The 8,236-nt window shown below is 39.7% G+C and overlaps 1 non-coding gene across 1 annotated transcript; it reads right to left on the bottom strand.

The window, feature by feature from the left end:
* Positions 1 to 2,205: 2,205 nt before the first annotated feature.
* Positions 2,206 to 2,277, bottom strand: trnah-gug (transfer RNA histidin (anticodon GUG)). The gene has a single exon. It is a non-coding gene; the product is annotated as a tRNA-His (tRNA).
* Between the last annotated feature and the right edge of the window lie 5,959 nt (positions 2,278 to 8,236).

The raw sequence follows: 8,236 nt of genomic DNA, 5'->3' as shown, positions 1-8,236 counted from the left end.
CTATCCTGGCATGCCTCTGGCTTGTGATTTCAAATAAACCTGTTGGAATGAAACCTGGCATCGTGTGACTGCTGACTTTATCACTGCGTTACCCATGGCTAACTCTCTTAACTTACTGAATTCACTCCCTGAACACATCAACGAATTTAACACGGCCAATCCACCTAACCTACAGACTTACCAGCAGTGCGAACCACTGAGCAAATGTACCATCATATTGAACACTATCCGTATCATGTTTAATGGCTTTATACACTGGCAACTCAGCCGAGTGAAAGCAAGCTGCGCCCTCAAACCGAGCTCAATGCATCCAAACGCGGTTCTGCGCTGTACAACCTCATTAGTGCTGCTGGAAATGTTTCTGCACTCAGATCTGAATGGGTTTACTGTGTTTTCTTCCTCAGATTCCTACTTTATATAAACGCACAGTCAGGAACAACTCTGTATACTGGTTTTCATTGCAACACGAAACACAATGTGGAGTTTGCAGAAGTTACGTGTTTGCACTTTCACTGACACCCTCTCTCCCCAGGAGTTGCAGTTCTTCCCCAGCTGATGCTGACAGCCCTGTCCTTCCTGTGACATATCTCATCAAGAATGGACGGCCAGGCATTAATAACCTTCACTGGGGAACAGAGCGACAGGTTTAAAACATTCACGATGCCCCCAGCAGAGAATTAAGCCCAGTGACAGGCGGGGACACTAACCACGATACTGTGGAAAACAACAAAATCGAAGGAGGCCCTGCAGCCTGTTGTGGCCGCACTTGTCCAACACAACTGCTTAACGACCTGAAACAAGATTTCCATTATTTAGCCCATAGTCTGATATGTCTTGGCAACACAAATTCACATCTGAATATTTTTTCAGGTTAAAAGGGTTTCCGCCTCTCTGACCGTTTCCGCACATATAATCAAACCTTTTTGCCTTTTCCCAAAATCTCCTGACCCCAGTGTTCAATCCCTCCATCAATAACAAACGCTTCTTTCAATCTATCCTATCCACATCCCTCACTATTTTGTACATATCAGTCATGTCTTCTCCAATCTCCTCTGCTCGGTGTCAAACAACCCCAGTCTGTCCAATCTCTCCTCATAACTGAAACTCTTCAGCCCAGCCAATATCCCATTGAATCTCTCCTGCAACGTACGCAGTGCCATCACATCATTGCTATACTGTGAATTGCAGAACTGCACACAGTACACTAGCGAGAGCTAAATTAACTTTTTTCCTATTCTGTTACAGAATGAGGGCGTCGCTGTCTCGGGAGTATTGATTGTGATCCCTAATTGCACAGCGGGTAGTCGAGACTCAACCGTATTGCAGTGAGTCTGGAGTCACATCGAGGTAAGAATAGCAGGTTCCTTCCTCAAAGGACGTCAGTGAACACGATGGTTTTGTTTTTTTCAACAATTGGCCATGTATTTATAGGTGTTATTGGATACATAATTCCAGATATGTATTGTCTCCCAATTCTAACACCTGGCATGGTTGGAGTCAAACCCGGGTCCCTGGTCCATTTGCTCGGTATCTGACTGAACAGTCCAGTGGTAATAGCGCTCGGCCATTGCGGAAAACCAGTGAAACTAATCTTCCTGAAAGAAGTCGCTTTTCCTCGATATTGTCCTGTATCATTTTCCTGAGCTTGACCGCCCATAATCGCAAGTCCATATCAGTAAAAGCTGCTACCTGAGGATTGGCCTCCAACAGCCGTAACCAAATGGATCAACTGATCTGCAGGTCCCGATGGTGGGGTTGGGGCACGTTCACCCAGCAAAGGTGACCGCAGCAGCACAGACTGAATGGTATCAATGTGAGAGTCAGTGTTGTATTGTGCAGTGCCTTAATGAAACAGGAAATGACTCCACAACTACCTGATGAAAGAGCAGCGCTCCGAAAACTAGTGCTCAGTTAAATATGTTAGACTCTAACCTGGTGTTGTGTGATTTTTAACTTTTTACACCATAGTCCAACACCGGCATCTCTAAATTAATGTAATGGGGTGTGGGATGAAACGTTCAGTTAGTGACCTAGGAGGGAGTGAAATCTCTGAGAACGGGTGGATTGGAATTCTGATATATGAAACACAGAGGTGTGAGCGAGCAGAATTTGAAGGGAAAAGATCATCACTTTGGAAAAAATTACCTTATCCAAACAACTGATTCCTTTGTGTTTCCCAAGAGCTGCAGCAAATAGAGCAATTACTGTCGTGACTCGGATTCGAACCGAGGTTGCTGCGGCCACAACGCATAGTACTAACCACTATACCATCACGGCATTCCACAGATGAGTGCGCTGACAGTGTGCAATAAATACAGTCTCATAAGAAATGTTAGGTAGCGCACTAAATGCACAATATCAGTGCGAAGCGAACAGTGGCAGATATGTGGGAACGCAGAATGGGCTGACCGTTTGATGTCGGTTCCCCCAGAAGCTGTGGTGATTCCATCATTAATATGCTGAAGGCTGAGATAAGTAGATTTCTCCAAAACATCAAAAACTCCGGGAACAGTGCAGGTGTTGTTGAAATGTATGCTTCAATAGTAATGCAGTTTAACATTGGCTACTTCACCAGTTTCCCCACACAAGGCAGTAACCACTGCGGCCACATAGTCCCAATTCCCAGCCCCAGAATCAGAGGAACTGAGTGGCGCAGTCGCGAAGATGTGCAAAAAAGCTTTATCAGCCAGTGGGTGGTTGGAATTTGGAATATACTGCCTGCATTGTTCAGAGGGACAGAAACCCTTACAACCTGAATAAATATTCAGATGTGAGCTTGTGATGCCAAGACATACAAGACTGTAGAGTAAGAATTGTGAAATGTGATTCAGTTCATTAGGCAGTTGTATTTGAGAAGTGTGGCCATAATTGGTTGAAGGGCCTCCTTTGACACTCTTGTCTTCGGTAGTATAGTAGTTAGTATCCCCGCCTGTCACAGGACTCAATTCTCCCCTGGGGACAGTGTAAATATTTTAAAACTGTCGCTCCATTCCCAAGTGCAGGTATTGATACTTGTCCTTCTATTCTATTTGGGGCATTTCACAGGAAGGACAGTGCTGCCTGAATAAAGGTGGGGAAGGACTGCAGCTCTCAGGAAGGCTGTGTCAGTGAACAGCCAAACACGTGCCTTCTGCAAACTTCACCTTGTGACTGTGTTGGAATGAAAAGTATTTGAAAGACTTGTTCCGGATTGAAGTGTTTACTAGAAGCAGGAAGCTCAGGAAGAAACAACGTAAACACATTCAAATATGAGTGCAGAAACATTTCCCGCAGCACGAATGAAATTGTACAGGACAGAGTACCGTTTCGATACATTGAATTTGGTTTCATTTATTCTGATGAGGCTGTTACCACGGTATAAAACCATTGCAAAATGATACAGCATTTACTCAGTATGATGGAACGTTTTCTCTGTAATTCGCACTGGTTTTCAGAGGGAGGGTTGGGTTGATTGGCAAAGTTAAGTTGCCCTCTCGTGTCCAGGGAGTGAATTAAGTAAGTTAAGTGAATTAGCCATGGGAAATGTGGGATAAGGTCAGAAATCACAGGGCGTCAGATTATACTCCAACAGGTTTATTTGAAATCATAAGGGGGGAGAGAATCCCCTTCTTCAGGTGAAATATATGGAAATAGGGAGGGGATGTGGGTCTAGGTGAGATGCTCTTCAGAGCATCGATACCGGCCCGATTGTTTGAAATGCTCTTTCAGCAATGTAGGATTCTGTGATTCCATGAATTGATAATGATGGGGTTTACTGGGGTGTAAAGCCATTAGAGAAGATGCTGATGGGGGTGTACTGAAGATGAAATTTTATTCATTTGTCTTCTTGGAAAACCGAGAACAGTTATCTTTGAACCAAGGAAGACTTAATGTTTTTTTTGCAGGTTATGAAATGTTTGGTCAGAGTAAATAGGTGGAAAATTCCATCTTTCAAGTCAGTAAACATCTAGATATCTGGTGTTCAATACCTTTAACCAAACCTTTGAAGGAGAAAGAAATGATGTGAACAGAATTGCAGTCACTCCGAGAATCTGGTTTTCAACATATTTTGAAAGGCACATTTGTTGACATGCAAGGTATAAATTTCACAAGGAGAGACACAGCGTGTGGAAAGGTAAAGGTGCAGGGATGGGGTGTAGTCGGTCGGAAGTTGTGGGGAATCAATGTCTAAATTAGTTGACTTTAAATGTAAAGAAATTCCTTTAATGTGTGCAGCTGAATAAGATTCGGTTCCAAAAGTCTGTATTTTGAAAGATTTGGCATAATATTCCACCTAAAGCATTGTATATTGAACTGAGTGGATTTTTATTTATTGTGAAGGGAAGATATTACATAATGAATAGGAAGTGACCAGTTGCTTGGAGAACGACTTCCTGCTTTCATCACATGCGTTCACATACTACAGATCGGGAGCACAGGTTTATCCAGTTGGATTGTTCATTAGTATTTTAACCTAACCCTTCACACAAAGATCTGATTCGTATTTCAAACATTCACTCGGATTTGGAACCACAGAAAATTTCTCCAATGAATCAAACATTTCATCCTTTCACAAATTTCTGCTGTCTGTGAATTATACAACGATCCAACATCCAGCGTGATCACTGACTTGACAACTATAAAAGATGTAGCAACTTCCTTCAGCAATCGCAGCTTCTGTACACAGCCGCCTGTGCTGTGCCCAGTCTCATTTGTTGCCCCCAGGCCACAGCACATTTCTTCTTCCTGAGTTTATGAGCCTTGTTCCTGCTCTGTCTGATCGGTTTAATGAACCTTTTCTGTCACTTCATCCCATCCCCTCACAATTCTGAACTTATGAATAAAATAAGGCGTTAGACGAAATGTTAAACCAAGTGGAAGTATGCTATTCAGCGAAAGGAGTCTGCAAAACCATTCAACGAACTCATGGTTGATCTGATTTGGAAATGCTGGTGTTGGACTCGGGTGTACAAAGTTAAAAATCTCACAACACCAGGTTATGAGATTTGTCTGACAGGTTTAATTGGAAACACAATAGTTTTCGGAGCGACGCTCCTTCATCAGGTTACTCATACGTAATAATCATTCAATCCAGTATTTGCTGTAAATGTGGAATTACTTCTTATTTTACCCACAGAAACATAGTTGAATGCAAACATTTATTGTACTTCTAATCACAATAAGATTTAAGTATTTTTCATGCAACAAAGTCATGTAAAATTCATGAGTTTTGATAAGTCAAATGAAAAAGAGTTAACATCTCTGTATTGTTTCATTAAACAGTGACAATGCATTTTGAATTTTTCGAAGTTGAGCATTTTTGCAAAGAAGGGATGTTGTCTTCAGCTGAATAATCACATTGAATGACTAATTCATAGAATCTGCTGTTTATTCTCTTCGAGTTCCCAAGCAACCAAATTAACTAATTTTGCTGGTTCTAAATTCCGGGAAAGTACTTGATAATGTTTGAGTCTTAAAGATGCAAATAAAACAATGTGATTGTACTGATTTCTTTTGTTAGAAAGAGCTTAATTCAAACATTTCAGGCACATAAATCCTATTCTGCAGTGTTACAAAGATGAAAAGCAAGGCAATTTCTTCATCAGTGAAATAAACAAATGTCAATTCCCGTTATTCATTAGTTAGCTAATTCCAAATTTGTAATTAAACAATGCAATTCACCTGAATATTGTTGTGTCCTTTGATCATATTAATTTTCTAATTATTGTTCATTTGTGATTTGTTAGAGATTTTTATTTTTTGTTTTGCACGTCTCTTACTTATTTAATTTCTTGCATGGGGGCTGGGCATTGAGAACAGAGGATCAGTGGTTAGCACTTGTGTCTGACAGTGTTATGCAAATGTGTTTGATTCCATCCTTGGCCACATGTTTGTGTGGAGTTTGCATGTTCTGGTTTTCTCCCACAATCCAAAGATGTGCAGATTAAGTAAATTGGCCATGCTAAGCTGCACGTTCTGTTCAGAGATGTGTAGGTTGGGTGCATTAGTCAGGGGTAATTGTCCAGTAATCTGAGAGCAGAATGGTGCTGAGTGGATTATTCTTTGGAATGTCAGTGAAGACTTGTTAGGTCAAATGGCCTGTTTCTACACAGTAGGGATTCCGTATAATTAGAATTGTGTTTCGCTAAACGAAACTGATATTTTAAAAAAACGTTGCCTTTAAACCTTAATTTTAACAGTCAATTGTCAATCTTATAAAATATCCCAATGTTACTGAAATCAATGTTCAAACAAAACACTGCACATGAAGCCACACAAAGATCTTCATAACCATCTAATTACTGTTCAGTGTAATAATCTCAGTAAATATCTTATTGTTTCTGAGATTAATCATAATTATCATAGTAAGGATCTGGCTATCATTCCCTCCAATAAATGCCATCGTTGTCCGTCTGGTATTTCAGTTCAGTAGTTATAAACCACACCGATTGTTCAAAGCCTGATTATTCTTTATTATGAATGGCCAAGGGTTCTAACGGCAAGGGATGTTGTTCGATCTGATTTGTTGCATGCTCTCAAACAGGTTTTCTCTATAAATATTGAAAAAAAATGTGTTAACTTGGTCTTGTTCAACTGCTGATGCTAACCTTTTTAGTTCATGTTCATTAAACATATTTGGAGAAAGTGAGGAAAGCTGAAGCTGAAGATCAGAGCCAAGAGTGTGGCATTGGAAAAGGGCAGGCACATCCAAAGAGCAGGAGGATCGACCTGTCGGGCATTAGGCCGTCATCAGAAAATATTCCTGATGAAGGGCTTGTGCCCAAAACGTTGATTCTGCTTCTCCACGAATGCTGCCTGACCTGCTGCGCTTTTCCAGCACCACGCTCTTGACATTAGAAAAATTTGACTGAATATTCAGAGATTATACTAAAAGTTGCCTCTGTCAATTTAATTTACTTTGCTTTCTATTCACTAAAGTTTTCATGTTAATTGTTTCTCCTTTTCTTCTTAAATCGGATACAAATCTCAAAGTACAGAACACATTAAAATGCCCAGGAACTAAAATTCTGCATTCTCGACAAGAAAACCAATGGAAGGGGAGATAGAATTCTTGAACAGCCTACATTTAAATGAAAAAGCAATGCCTTCCAAAAAAAAACATTTGCCCATCTGTATCTCTCTTTCAATTGAATAGTCCTGCAAATAGTTTATAATTGTTAATTAATCTCTCTGAATGAGAACCTAATCAATGTCAATGTAACCAGCTGAAACATTAACAACAGATTGATAACTGGGTGTTAAAGATCTTATTTGAAGTCAACAAATGTTTGGAATTTACTCGAATTCCACCAGGAAACATTTTTGAATCTTAATACAAGAAATGAGATATGTGAGCGATGTGCAAACCTTATTTTTAAATGAACAAACTCCAATATTTTCAAAACATTTCAATCTATTGGTCAAAATGAATAGGTGAATGGAAAAATAAAAACATGTTTCTGACAATTCATAAACTGAACATTTACAAATTCACTTTGATCAAAGGACAGAGTAATATTTAGATGAATCACAACATTTAGTTACAAAGTAGGTAACCAGCTGACTGATATGGAATAGGTGGTAGTATTTGTTAGTTTACTGAAGTAGACATCAACTTTATTTCAAATTTATAGCAGGAGAGAATAATGTTTAATGAGTTTCAATTTTTTGGACTTGCCCCTTTGCAACAAAAAAAGTCAATCTCATTATTTAGTCATCGTAATCTTTCATTCTGCAAAATTTTCAGATATTCTCCAGGAACTTATAAGCAACAGAATTAGATTCAGGTATCCCCACCATCCGAAAGTAGAGCATTATTATGAAACCTCACATAAACTGAAAAGGGGCAAATCGAAGAAGCATTAATTTAAATGGGAAACATCTCCCCTTTTTACCTAAAAATGAAAATCCTCCTCAGATTTCTTTCAGTTAGAGAAAACAGGGGCAGATGTAAGCCTTTTGTAAAAGCAAAGTGGCTAAATGAAGTTTCCAACACATATTTCTTGGTAATCTGGCACAATGAAGTATCAGATTTTGTGAATATTGATATAATAGATAAAAGCAGACCTAATGTTGAATTGAAAAGCAACTCAGTCTGTGCTTAGGTGCTCTCTCATCACCATTCAGATAGCTCTTGATATTTTTCTGATGAAGGTGTGATTTGAAACCTTCCCTCGGGTCTAGTAATAGAGACACTGCCACAGCTTCACAGTTCCTTTCATAATGTTCCCACTCAGCACGGGCAGGATTGTAATAT

Source organism: Hemiscyllium ocellatum, chromosome Y, assembly GCF_020745735.1.
Source record: "Hemiscyllium ocellatum isolate sHemOce1 chromosome Y, sHemOce1.pat.X.cur, whole genome shotgun sequence".
In the NCBI taxonomy this organism is placed as follows: Eukaryota; Metazoa; Chordata; class Chondrichthyes; order Orectolobiformes; family Hemiscylliidae; genus Hemiscyllium; species Hemiscyllium ocellatum.
This window is presented reverse-complemented; position numbering and strand designations above follow the sequence as displayed.